Here is a 12,342-nt window from a genome sequence, read left to right as displayed (position 1 = left end):
TAAGTGTGCCCTTGACTCATATAGCATCATTGTGACATATGATCTGTAATCTAACAATCCACTAAACAGCTACTAAAATTCATTTGAGAAACCACATTTGTCATTTTGACAGAGAAGTTAATACTTCAAGTAAGGGTGTCCCTGTTTTAATAAAGCATGAAAATAATCCAGAAGGAGGCTTAGAAAAGTGTATTAGTCTCAAAAAAAAAAAAACCCACATATTGAGTACCCCAATGCTGGCTAGAGAAGACTATAGCTCATGGGAACTTTTTGTTTGTTTTTGTCTAGGATTTTTAAAAGCCTTAGTTCATTATAAAACAAAACAAAACAAAAACAACTTTTCTTTATGAAAGCATAGAAATAGAATAGATTCTAAAAGGAAACAGTAAGCAGATGAACACTGGACACACATGCCACCCCCTTACTTCACATTCCCAGGACAACCTTGACAAGTCAGTCACAGCTATTTTCACCATTGAGCTCTTGCTGAGCCTCAACATTATTTACAGTGTCTCATTCCATAAAGTTATGATAAATCTATTGGAGCTAACAAGTGCACTTTTGTTTTTAATCTAGGCCATTCTTTTATTCAAGAACTATTCTTAGACACACCATTATCAACTTCATCCCTAATATTATTAGAAAAACAAATTGGGTCTCTCTTTATTATAAAAATTCTCAAAGGAGAAATTCTACAAAGAAATTCGTATTTGGAAGTTGACATAGTTTACTCTAATTGGCCACCATAACTAGTAACTATCATGAAGATACTAGCAAGATGAAAGAAAACTGGATCTGTCTTGACAAATATGAACTACTATGAAAATGTATACTTTCTTATTTGTATAAAAATGAGAATTTCTTGCTGTTATATTTGTTGCATGAGATACAACTCTTCATGACACTGATGAATGGTGTTGGTTGTTTCTGATAGGTAGTTAAAAATAAGTTTGACGAAAAAGGCCATTGAAGCATGGAAAACAAGAAGAAACCACAAAGGAAAGAAAGAAATAATAGTTTTTACTACCTGAAAATCAAAAACTCACTACCTCAAAAAGACCAAAATCAAAGTTTAAAGACAAAAAACACTAAAAAAAATGTAATATTTAATTCAAAATTAGAAATATGCTTGCTAAATAAATGTCACTAAAAAAATCAATAAGATAAAATAATACTACAACAGAAAAATGAACAAGGAACTTGAATGACTGCACAATTCACAAAAATAAGTGAAAGAAATGCATTCTGAAGTGATTTAACATGTCTAGCTTCTTTAATAATAAAATAATTTCTAATTGAATGAGCAGTAAAATGCATTTTCACATATTCAATCAATCAAAAAGGTTTACATATGATTGTCACCAGCATTGTTAAGTGTGCTAAACCAGAGACTGTACAGCTTGCTGGAGAAAAAGAGAACTTACTTTTGAAAGTCACTTGAGAAATATGTTTCAAGGAGCTTTAAAATTTTAATCCTTTTGACTTAGTATTTCAAAATCTAGTAAGTCTCCTTATAATCAGAGATAATAATCAGTGGAGGTTCATAACAATACTATTTACAGAGGTGAAAAAAATGAAAACTATCTAAAATGGCCAATAAGGGAAATTTTCAACACAGAAGAACACTCATGTAATAGGATATTATAGACCTATTTAAAGTGATGTTCTTAGCATTTTTTAGCTACAGAGGCAATGACAGTGGTATGTGTTCAACTGGAAAAAAAAATCAGGTTAAAAAGCTTTACTGTAGCTAACATTTGCTGACTATTACATGACAGATACTTGTCTTATTTATTCTCTAAAATATCCTCATGTGATATGTGCTATTTTTATTACCATTTTACAGATAAGGAAACTGAAGCTCAGAGAGGTTAAGTGACTGGCTCAAAAACACACATGTAAAGAGACAGAATCAGAATTTTTCCCCATGCAGTCCAATTGTAGAACCTGAATGCTTTTCAACTCACAGTCTTGCCTCAATTTTCTAACCATTGAAATTGTATGTGTATGTTTAATACAAAAGCATGTAAATATAGAAAAAGGAGTGAAAGAAAACAGTATACTATTAATAGTGTATACCTCTCTGCAGCAAGGTTTTTTACTTCTTCTTATTTTGTATTTTTCAAAATTCTCAGATAAATATGTATTAATTTTATATTCAAAGACACAGTTAATATTAAATATAAACAGAAAACTGTAATTCCAGCCTAGCATATTCAGATATTTGTGTAATTGTGAATGTCACATGCTTATTCATATTCTTTAATTTTAGAGTGGAGAAGGAACAGTTTTTCCATTTCCCTGATCAGAATTGAGTGAAGTTGACAGCAGGATTGCAGAAGTGGAAAGACCAAGGTAAGGGAAGCAGGGTTGGGAATTGCTGCTATCTGTTTGTCATTAGGATTTGTTTTTCTTTCCCTCTAAGACCTAAATGTCTTTTAATTACAAGTCAGCTGATTCTGTAACTGAAAAGTTGAGGAGCAGATTACATACAGCCTGCTGTTACTGTAATGAGGAATGATTAGGATCTAGAACAGTTTTCTCTCTTGCATGGAAAAAAAAAAGCACCAATTAGTATTAATGAATCATTGCTTGAATAAGGCAGCCAGGTTTCTAGTTTTCCCAAAATATGAGAATGACTTAATTTTGCCCATGACATTTTGTTTTCTTCTTCTTCTTATTATTATTATTTTAGTTGCACTGTTCATAAATGAAATCTTTGTATATAAGGACTATCTATAAAGTTTTTAGATATACTGTTTAGAAACAATGATTAAGAGTATATTTAAATTTCTTACACTAAATATAAATGTGCTGAGGCTGAAAACAAGAGCCTATTTTTGGTTACGTATCTGAATTAAACCTGTGTGCTCTTATTTTGGTAGCTTAGTCAAGGATTGATTTTACTGTCTGAATGGAAGGAGACAGGAGGATACTGTTTGTCAGGGACTGTTGAAATAGTCATGCTGTTCAATTGTGGTGTGTGATATAAATTGTGTAAACCTTTTGGAAGCTAATTTGGTATATTTGTCCAAAAGCTTAAAAAATGTTCGCACTGTTTGATAAAATACAAGCATTTCTAGAAATATATAACAAAGAAATAATTACAGGCACACAAAAGATTCATAGTTACAATATATAAAGTTGGAAACAGCCCAACATGAATAACTAGGGATTCCTGTTACAGAGGAAGAAACTTTCTTCTGTCTTGTTCATGGCAGTATCCGAAGTGTCAAGTACAGAGGCTGACTGGCATGAACACATGTATAGAGGGTGCCAGCCCCATGCCTGCCAGTGCTCTGCCCCTGTGCCACCACCACTGCTGGTGCAAACACACCCATGGATGCCAGCAGCCCCGCACCCCTCTCCCATGCCACTCTGTCACCACCAACACTGCAAACACCCTGATGGAGGCCAGCACCCATGTGCCTGCCAGTGCCACACCTCAATCAATAAGGATCTACCCTGCCATGCTGCTGCTGTTAGTGGTACTTGCAAATGATCACAGGTCCCACTACCATTGCCCAATGAAGCACTTTGCCTAACACCACCCATCAGAGTGTTGTGACCAGTAGTCTGGGAATACCTCAGCCTCAACAATACAGTAGATCCCTAACCTCAAGGGGACAGAGAACAAAGCCAGGGTCCTAATACCAACTCCCCAGAGTTAGAGCATCCAGCCCAGGAATCCTGAGCTGGGGTTTGGCCCCCCTAAACTATTACAGAAACAAATCCAGTCAACTAAACCCATTTTATACCATAGTCAAACCCCCAAAGACATAGAAAAGGTTTAATTAAAAAAAAGAACCTACCCAAAAGACAACAACTCAAAGACAAAAAAAACATCAGCCACAAAGATGAGAAAGAACCAGCATAAGAACTCTGGCAACTCAAAATGCCAGTGTCTTTTTCCCTCTAAACAATTGTACTAGTTTCCCAGCAATGGTTCTTAACCAGGCTAAAGGGGCTGAAATGACAGAAATATAATTTGGAATATGAATAAGAATGAAGATCATTGAGATTCAGGAGAAAGTCAAAACCCAATCCAAGGATTCTAAGGAATAAAAATAAAATGATACAGGAGATGAAAGACAAAATGACCATTTTAAGAAAGAATCAACCTGATCTTATAGAGCTGAAAAACTTACTCCAAGGATTTCAGAATACAATCACAAGAATTAGTAACAGAATTGACCAAGCTGAGGAAAGAATCTGGGAGAATAAACACTGGATCTAAAAAGTAACTCAGTCAGACAAAAATAAAGAAAAAGGAAAAAAAAATCTCTGAGAAACATGGGATTATGTAAAGAGACCAAATCTATGACTCATTAGTTTCCCTAAAAGAGAGGAAGAGAAAGCAAGCAACTTGGAAAACATATTTTAAGATACTATCCATGAAAATTTCCCTAATTTCACTAGAAAGGCCAACATTCAAATTCAGGAAATGCAGAGAACCCCTGAAAAATATTACACAAGAAGATCATCTCCAAGACACATAGTTATCAGATTCTCCAAGGTCAAAATGAAATAAAAAATGTTAAAGGCAGTTAAAGAGAAGGGGCAGGTCATCTACAAAGGGAACCTCATCAGGCTAAGAGCAGATCTGTCAGCAGAAACCCTACAAGCCATAAGAGATTGGGGGCCTATATTTAGCATTCTTAAATCAAATAATTTCCAACAAAGAATTTCATATTCATTAAAACTAAGCTTAATAAAGGAAAAATAAGATCCTTTTAAGACAAGCAAATGCTAAGGAAAGTTATTACCACTAGATCTGTTTTAAAAGAGGTCCTGAAGGAAGTACTAAATACAGAAAAGAAAGACCATTACCAACCACTACAATAATACACTTACATACATAAACCAGTAAAACTATTTAGCAACCACACCACGTCTGCCTAATAACTGTGTATTAATAATAACACAATGACTGAATATAGTCTTCATATATTAATACAAACCTTGAATGTAAATGGGCTAGCCCCAGTTAAAAGGCACAGAGTGGTAAGGTGGATAAAGAAACAGGATCCAATGGTATGTTGTCTTCGAGAGGTCCATCTCACATGAAATGACACTTATAAGCTCAAAGAAAGGGATGGAGAAAAACATAGTAAGGAAATGGAAAACAGAAAAAGCTGGAGTTGCTATTGTAATTTCAGACAAAATAAACTTTAAAATAATAAACATAAAAAAGACAAGAGCATTACATAATAGTAAGGGTTCAATACAACAGGAAGACCTCACTATGATATATATATATATGATATATATACTTCTTGTTGTATGTTCTGTACATATATATATATACACACACAACATACAACACCCATATATATGTACAACAATCTGGATAGAAGCACCCAGATTCGTATAACATATATATATATAAAACATATACATCATATATGAATCTGGGTGCTTTTATCCACGTAGAAACACCCAGATTCATAAAGCAAGTTCTTAAGGACCTAAGAAAGAGACTTAGATAACCACATAATAATAGTGGGAGACTTCAACACCCAGCTGACAGCATTAAATCATCAAGGCAGAAAACCAACAAAGATATTCGGTGCCTTGGCAACCAAACTCAACACTTGGCAAAATGGACTTAATACACATTCACAGAACTCTCAACCCCCAAACAACAGACTATACATTCTTCTCATCTGCACATGGCATGTACTCTAAAATTGACCACACAATTGGTCATAAAACAATCCTCAGCAAATTCATAAATAACTGAAATCATACCAACCACATTCTTGGACCACAGAGCAATAAAAATAGAAATCAATGCTAAGAAAATCACTCAAAATCATACAATTACAGGGAAATTAAACAACCTGCTCCTGAAAGACTTCTGGCTAAATAATGAAATTAAAGCAGAAATCAAGAACTTCTTGGAAACCAGTGAGAATGAAGTAAAACATAACAGAATCTTTGGGACACAGCTAAAGTAGTGTTAAGAGGGACGTTTATAGCAGTAAAGGTCCACTAACCAAAAAGTTAGAAAGATCACAGATTAACAACCTAACACTCGAACAAGAGAAACTAAAGAAACAAAAGCCTTTTTTCACTTACTAGTAGCTGCATGACTTGGGCAAGTAAAAAAAAGAAAAAAAAAAAAAAGGAAACAAAAGCAAGCCAACCCCAAAGCTAGCAGAAAAAAGTCTAATATCCAGAATTTATAAGGAGCTTAAACAAATGTATAAGCAAAAAACCAAACAACCCCGTTTAAAAGTAGGCAAAAGACATGAGCAGACACTTTGCAAAAGCATGTGACCAACAAGCATATGAAAAAACGCTCAACATCACTAAACTTTAGAGAAATGCATATTAAAACCACAATTAGATTCCATCTCATACCAGTCAAATGACTATTACTAAAAGGTCAAAAAATAACAAATGCTGGCAAGATTGTGGAGAAAAGGGGATTCTTATATACTGCTGTTAGGTATGTAAATTAGTTCAGCCATTATGGAAAGTGTTTGGCTATTTCTCTAAGAACTTAAAACAGAAGTACCATTTGACCCAGCAATCCCATTGCTGGTTATATACCCAAAGGAATATAAATTGTTCTACCATAGAGACACTTGCCAGTGTATGTTCATCACAGCACTTTCCACAGTAGCAAATACATGGAATCAACCTAGGTGCCCATCAGTGGTGGACTGGATAAAGAAAATGTGGTATATATAAATCATGGAATACTAGGCAGCCATAAAAAACGAGATCATGTCCTTTGTAGCAACACAGGTGGAGCTGGAGGCCATTATCCTAAGCAAATTAATACAGGAAAAGAAAATCAAATATTACAAGTTCTCACTTGAATAAAGAAATAACATATAATTAATAAAAGTAATTTTCTCTGAAAATATTTAAGAGAAAATTAAAAGTTAAGTTAAAAAGGCAGGATAAATCAGTATTGCAGTATATTAAGCTGATTTAAAGTAAATCTGTTTCTATAATTTTCATGCTTTGACATGCCAGTGAACATTTGGAAGAGTACAGAATAAAATGCTAACATGGGTTGCTCCTGGGAAACAGGATCAAGATTGTGAGACAAGAGAGATAGATTTACTTTTAATATATAACTTTTGAATTATTGGTCCTTGTTCCAGGCATGTTCTTTTCAGTTTTAAAAAGCTGGCTAAAGTGTATATGTATTTTTCTCTGTATGTCATATTTGAAAATTGAAAGTCAATTTGAAAGTTTCATACCAAGATAAAAATATTATAGTTATCTGAGTATTATAGAATTACTGTGGAATTTTTTTCATCAAGCTCTTTTGGTATTTTTCTAATTTTCTCAATAAGCATGCATTACATTATAGTAAGGTTTAAAAGTAGTTAAAAGTTAAATAGATATAAGTTGAGGCAAATGATCTCCTTATAGAACAGCTTGCTTGAGCTGTGGATTATAATTCCTGGAAGGAAGAGGGATGATACAAAGAGAACATTTGTATTCTTGAGATTCATATATCCTGGCAACTAAAAGTAAGGATTAATAGAGAAAGTTTCTCATGCTAACAAAATGTGATAAATCTCTAGGTTTTATTGGAGAATAGAGAACTAAGGGAGGAGAAGAGATTAAAAAAAGGTTTTATAGCTTGTTACAGGTTGGTACCTCTACATCCCCTGCTGTATCCACATCACTTAAGGAACTCTGAACTCTTTGCTGAGTGCTATAACAAACAGCAGAATCTGGGCAGGGGACTGAAATTGAGCAAAGAGATGGGAGTGAAAGTGGAAATATGGAGGCAGAGTGAGGGTGACAGAATGGTCTGTGTGGGCCATGACCCTAGGGAGACATTGTGACCTGCTACAGTATTAATCTATTCTTACACATAGTGATTTGCAAAAGAGTCTTTATTGATGCTTTTCCACAACTTCAGGCTCTCCGGAGTAATGCATACCATTGTGCTTCTCTTCTCTAATTATAGCTTTATTTACAACATGATACTCAGATAGGAGGATATTGGCAGTCTAATTCCCTCAAGGGCAACAAAATTGTCCTTATGCAAACACTTTGGTGATAGCAAAAATGCTGTTTTCAGAGTTGTGAATCAGGAGAGATGCAGTGAGCTTTGTTATTGCTAAGCGAGACCTTTATTGCCTCCTCTTTGTCACCTTGCTTTCACTGCTCTGCCCAATGCACTCTGGCTTCTGGCTTCCCCAAACATTACTCAGCTGCAGCTGATCTCATCCTGGTCTCAATCACCTCTAATTTTCAAGCTGGGAAATGGCATTTTAAATTCTTCATCTTGTTGGATCACTCTGAATAATTTGGCACTGCTGACCACTTTCTTGTTTTGAAAACTAAAGAGAGGTGTTCACAATTGGTCCAACACCCGTTCTTTGCCCATTCTAGATGCTTACTCTGGGAAATCTGAAACACTGAGATATAACTCCCTTATATCCTTTCAAGTCTCCACTGCATCCTAATATCTCTTCTTAGTTCAAGGCTCATAGTTCTAAATACATAATGATAGTGTGATCCAAAAACCTTGCAGACATTCAAATCTCATATTTTTAAATTGTGCAAATTATCTTCCAGCAAATACGCTTCTCTATTTTTATTTCTTAATAATTGTAAGAATCATCTCACCAGTCTTCCAAGCTAGAATGCTAGAGGCTTCCTTCTCTCCTCTGTTTCTTCTATCCACTGCCTTACTCTAATCCACCTGTATATCACAGGGGTCACCATCTGGCCTCAAACCATATCAGCTTCCTACCACACTACTCCTGAGAGTTTAAGATTCAGCCCCACTGACCATCTCTCTGGCCCCTGAAAACAGCTCATTTTGTAATGACACATGATGCCCTTAAATATGTTCTTTTATCTGCCTAAAATAACATTTGCTGACTTGTTCAACTGATGGAAATGTACTTGTCTTTCCAGAGTTATGTCACATATACCTCCTGCCTGATGTCTTCCCACATCTATACTTCAGGAAAAATTAAATATTCTTGCAATTCTGGTCTCACAAAATATTATATATAGTTCTATTAATTTCCATTCCATTGTATTTTTCATTACTCCTTTCATGACTTTATTTTCCGTAGTTTCATTAAAACAGGAATTAAATCAACTTGAGAGGCTTTTCAAGAATATAAAATAGATGAAAGTTATGAAAGAAAATATGTAGATATGGAGGACAGAAAACACACATCTAACTAAGAATTCCGGGTTATTTTTTCTCTGCAAGAAATCAAAATAACAGGAAGAGAAGAAATAACATAATTATAGAAAATTTTGTGGAGCTGAAAAATGTTTACTTATGAAATTGGAAAACCTCAGCACATTCTTGGCAATACTAATAAAAAAGAATTTGCATGTTATTTGGGTAAAATATAAGATAGCAAGAAGAAACAAAACATCAGGCTGATTTTCATTTTTCTGCCATAGTTATAATTTTTGAAGGAGAAATGTTGAGATATAAGCATTTTATTCACAGACAATTAGTGTTTCCTATGTGAAAGCAATAGAAAAATATCATCAGATAGGCAAGGGTTCAGAAAATATGTTGTAAACATTTTGAAAAAATGTCCTAAGATGTAGTTCATCTTAACTGTGCTATGAATGAAAATAAATGCTCAAAATAGGATGAGTAAAGATGGTGGGTGGCCCGTCTGAAGCAGCTGCTATGGGGACACCAGCTGCAGCAGGGTAGGTGTGGCCAGAGCCACGTACTAGGTGGAGCCTGCCAACAGAGACAAGCAGGAGTCCCACCCCATACTGAGTTGGCAGGGTAGGAGCCCTGCCCTGCCAGGTGCAGCTGCAGCTACTCAGCTGCAGCTGCAGACTGGGTATCTATGTGCTCTCAGAGACCCAGGAACCCCACCCCCAGCCCCTGCAGGCTCAGAAGTGCCTGCTCCCTCTGTCTGGCCTCTCCCTGCTCCTGGCACCCATTCTGATTTTGGAGCAAAGTTGAGGCCAGTCCAGGTGCTGTCATGATCTGACCAGGTGTGCCTGTGCTTAGGGCAGTGCTGACATGCTAGTCCCCTGCCACCTGGGTCCCCTCTGGACTTTGGGAACCGATAAGCATGGGAGAGAGACTGAGGGGGGTGCTGAGGGCAGCTTGGCAGGGGCCTGCAGGTGCCCCTCAGTACAAACAGCCTAGGTGCCATGGGCATTATGGACAGCAGGTTGATGGGAACAGGAGGCAGAATGGCTCCTGGGTGGAAAAAGACAAGTCCCTGGTGAAGCCCTGCCTTCAAGCCAAGGACAGCCTGAAGCCAGGTGGCCAGGCTGCCAGTTTCATGAACTGGAGTGAGAACTTAATGGTGTTTTTTCTGGGCTGCCCATGGCTGCCCATGAACCAGTCAGCATGTACTTCCTCCCATCTGAGCCCATAAAAACCCCAGACTCAGCCAGACTCTGAGAGAGGTCGAGATTACCAGCTGGGAGAAGGAGCTACCCACTTTGGGTTTCCTTGACTCATTAGATCCAACTGCCTGTGGAAAGGAGCTATGAGCTACTGACTAGAGGTCTCTTCTTGTTGGAGGGTCTCCCCTCCACCAAGAACTAGATACTCCTTGAGATGACCTGCCTATGGAAAGGAGCTGCCCACTTCAGGTCTCCTGAGAGCTGTTCTATTGCTCAGTGAAGCTTCTCTCTGCCTTGCTGACTCTCCAGTTGTCTGCAGAACTTATTCTTCCTGGATGTGGAACAGGTTGGGGATGACAAGTAGAGAAAAGAAGACCTGTGACCCTTTGGGGTGCCCAGACCTTAGGGGCTCTCTAAGCCAGGGCTGTGACACCCTCTTTGGGGCTTTGTGGTTCCTGGTGTTTCCAGGCTTCCAGGCACCACTGTGTTCCCCTTGTCCAGATGTGGATGCCTACAGAAGAAGCTGCATGCGGTACCTCTGGTCCAGCCACAGCCTTGAATGGAGCTGGCACATGTTCTGGCACCTGGAGCTGCCCACCCCATCACAGCCACTGGTGTTCTTGGTTGTATGCAGTGACAGAACTCTGCACTGCAGCACCCCTCACCACTTTGTGTCTGCTCACCCTGGGCAGGTGGGGGATCCAGGCCAGTAGCACGAGCCAAGTGCAGCCTGCTGGGCTGAGTGGGTAGAAGGAGCCCAGCAGGTGTGAACAATACTCAGGCAGAAGACACTGCCAGCCATAGAGGTTTCCAGTTGGTGAAGCAACACTCCAGGGATACTGTGACAGTAATATTATAAAAGGACTGATAGATTAGCCTACAAGACTATCACCAGCTGTGATGCACTGTTATCACAAAAGTTATAATAATGATTTGTACCTCAGAATCACAAACATTTGAAATGATCACCAGAATGAATTTTAAGAAAGTATGTAGCATGATAATGGCTTTCATATGGTACCTGGCTAAAAATTAAACTAAAACAATTGTAAGTTCTTTAATTTATTCTTGAAATAAACTGGTGATTTGGTGCAATTATTCCCAATGTAACAGAAACATCTCTGTTAGAATGTATCTCCAGATTTATTATTTCTATTAAATAACATTACTAAATAATATTACAACTATCTTTTTTTAGTACTGTGGTAGAGACTGTTTTGCTCAGTAAATCCATGATAATTCTCTTCTTAGTCACACAGCAAAACTGTAGTTTCCAGGTTCCTTACTTTAGGTATTGCCACATGACTGGGTTCCAGAACAAATAGAAGATTCTGGAGGCTGGACTGACATCCAGCAGTTCCAAGTTTGACCCATACAGAACATGGAGTCCTCTCTTTACTCACCTATTGGCTGAATGGAGAGGAATCCAAGCATATAGACGAAGACAGAGCCTCAGATATAAAGAAACTTTGTAACTGATTGACTATGTAGAACAGAGTCCCTCATTCGACTGTGAATTTTTGAGTGTTAAGCCACTGAAATTATGGAAACACTTGTTAAAGTTTCTGTTTTTTCTTACAAATACAAATACTTGAAAAAACAATAAAGGTAAGATCCAGGCTACTGGCCTGGATCCCACACCTGCCAAGGGCTAGCAGGCACAAAGTGGTGAGGGGTGTGGCAGTGTAGGGTCCTGTCACTGCATACAACCAAGCACACCAGTGGCTGTGATGGGGTGGGCAGCTCCAGGTGCCAGTAAAATAAAAGTGTCATTATGGTTGTAGGTTTTTAAAAATGCTTTTCTTTTTTCCGTTTGTTCTCTATATTCTATAGTTCCTTTTATTAGTAATTTAAGTGAAAAAGTCTAGAGTCTTGCATATGGCACTAAACTATATTTATTTTATGTCATCTCAATTGCTCCATGCTTGAGCTTCTTGTCATATGTTTTTCCCATTCTTTAGAGGTCTTATCACAGTGCTAAATATGTGGTAGGAGTTTAGTAATTGATGTTAA

The 12,342-nt window shown here is 37.3% G+C and overlaps 1 long non-coding RNA gene across 1 annotated transcript in view; it reads left to right on the top strand.

Moving 5' to 3' along the window:
* The window catches only part of LOC135277471 (uncharacterized), a 433,990-nt gene that overhangs the window by 174,157 nt on the left and 247,491 nt on the right, over window positions 1-12,342 (top strand). Inside the window, exon 2 of the long non-coding RNA XR_010345074.1 lies at window positions 2,273-2,355. This is a non-coding gene — a long non-coding RNA (uncharacterized LOC135277471). The remainder of the gene's footprint in view (window positions 1-2,272; window positions 2,356-12,342) is intronic.

Source organism: Aotus nancymaae, unplaced genomic scaffold (assembly GCF_030222135.1).
Source record: "Aotus nancymaae isolate 86718 unplaced genomic scaffold, 86718_ANA_hifiasm-v0.15.2.pri h1tg000032l_0, whole genome shotgun sequence".
Classification (NCBI taxonomy): Eukaryota; Metazoa; Chordata; class Mammalia; order Primates; family Aotidae; genus Aotus; species Aotus nancymaae.
Note: the sequence above shows the minus strand (reverse complement) of the source record. Positions and strands in the feature narration are given on the sequence as shown.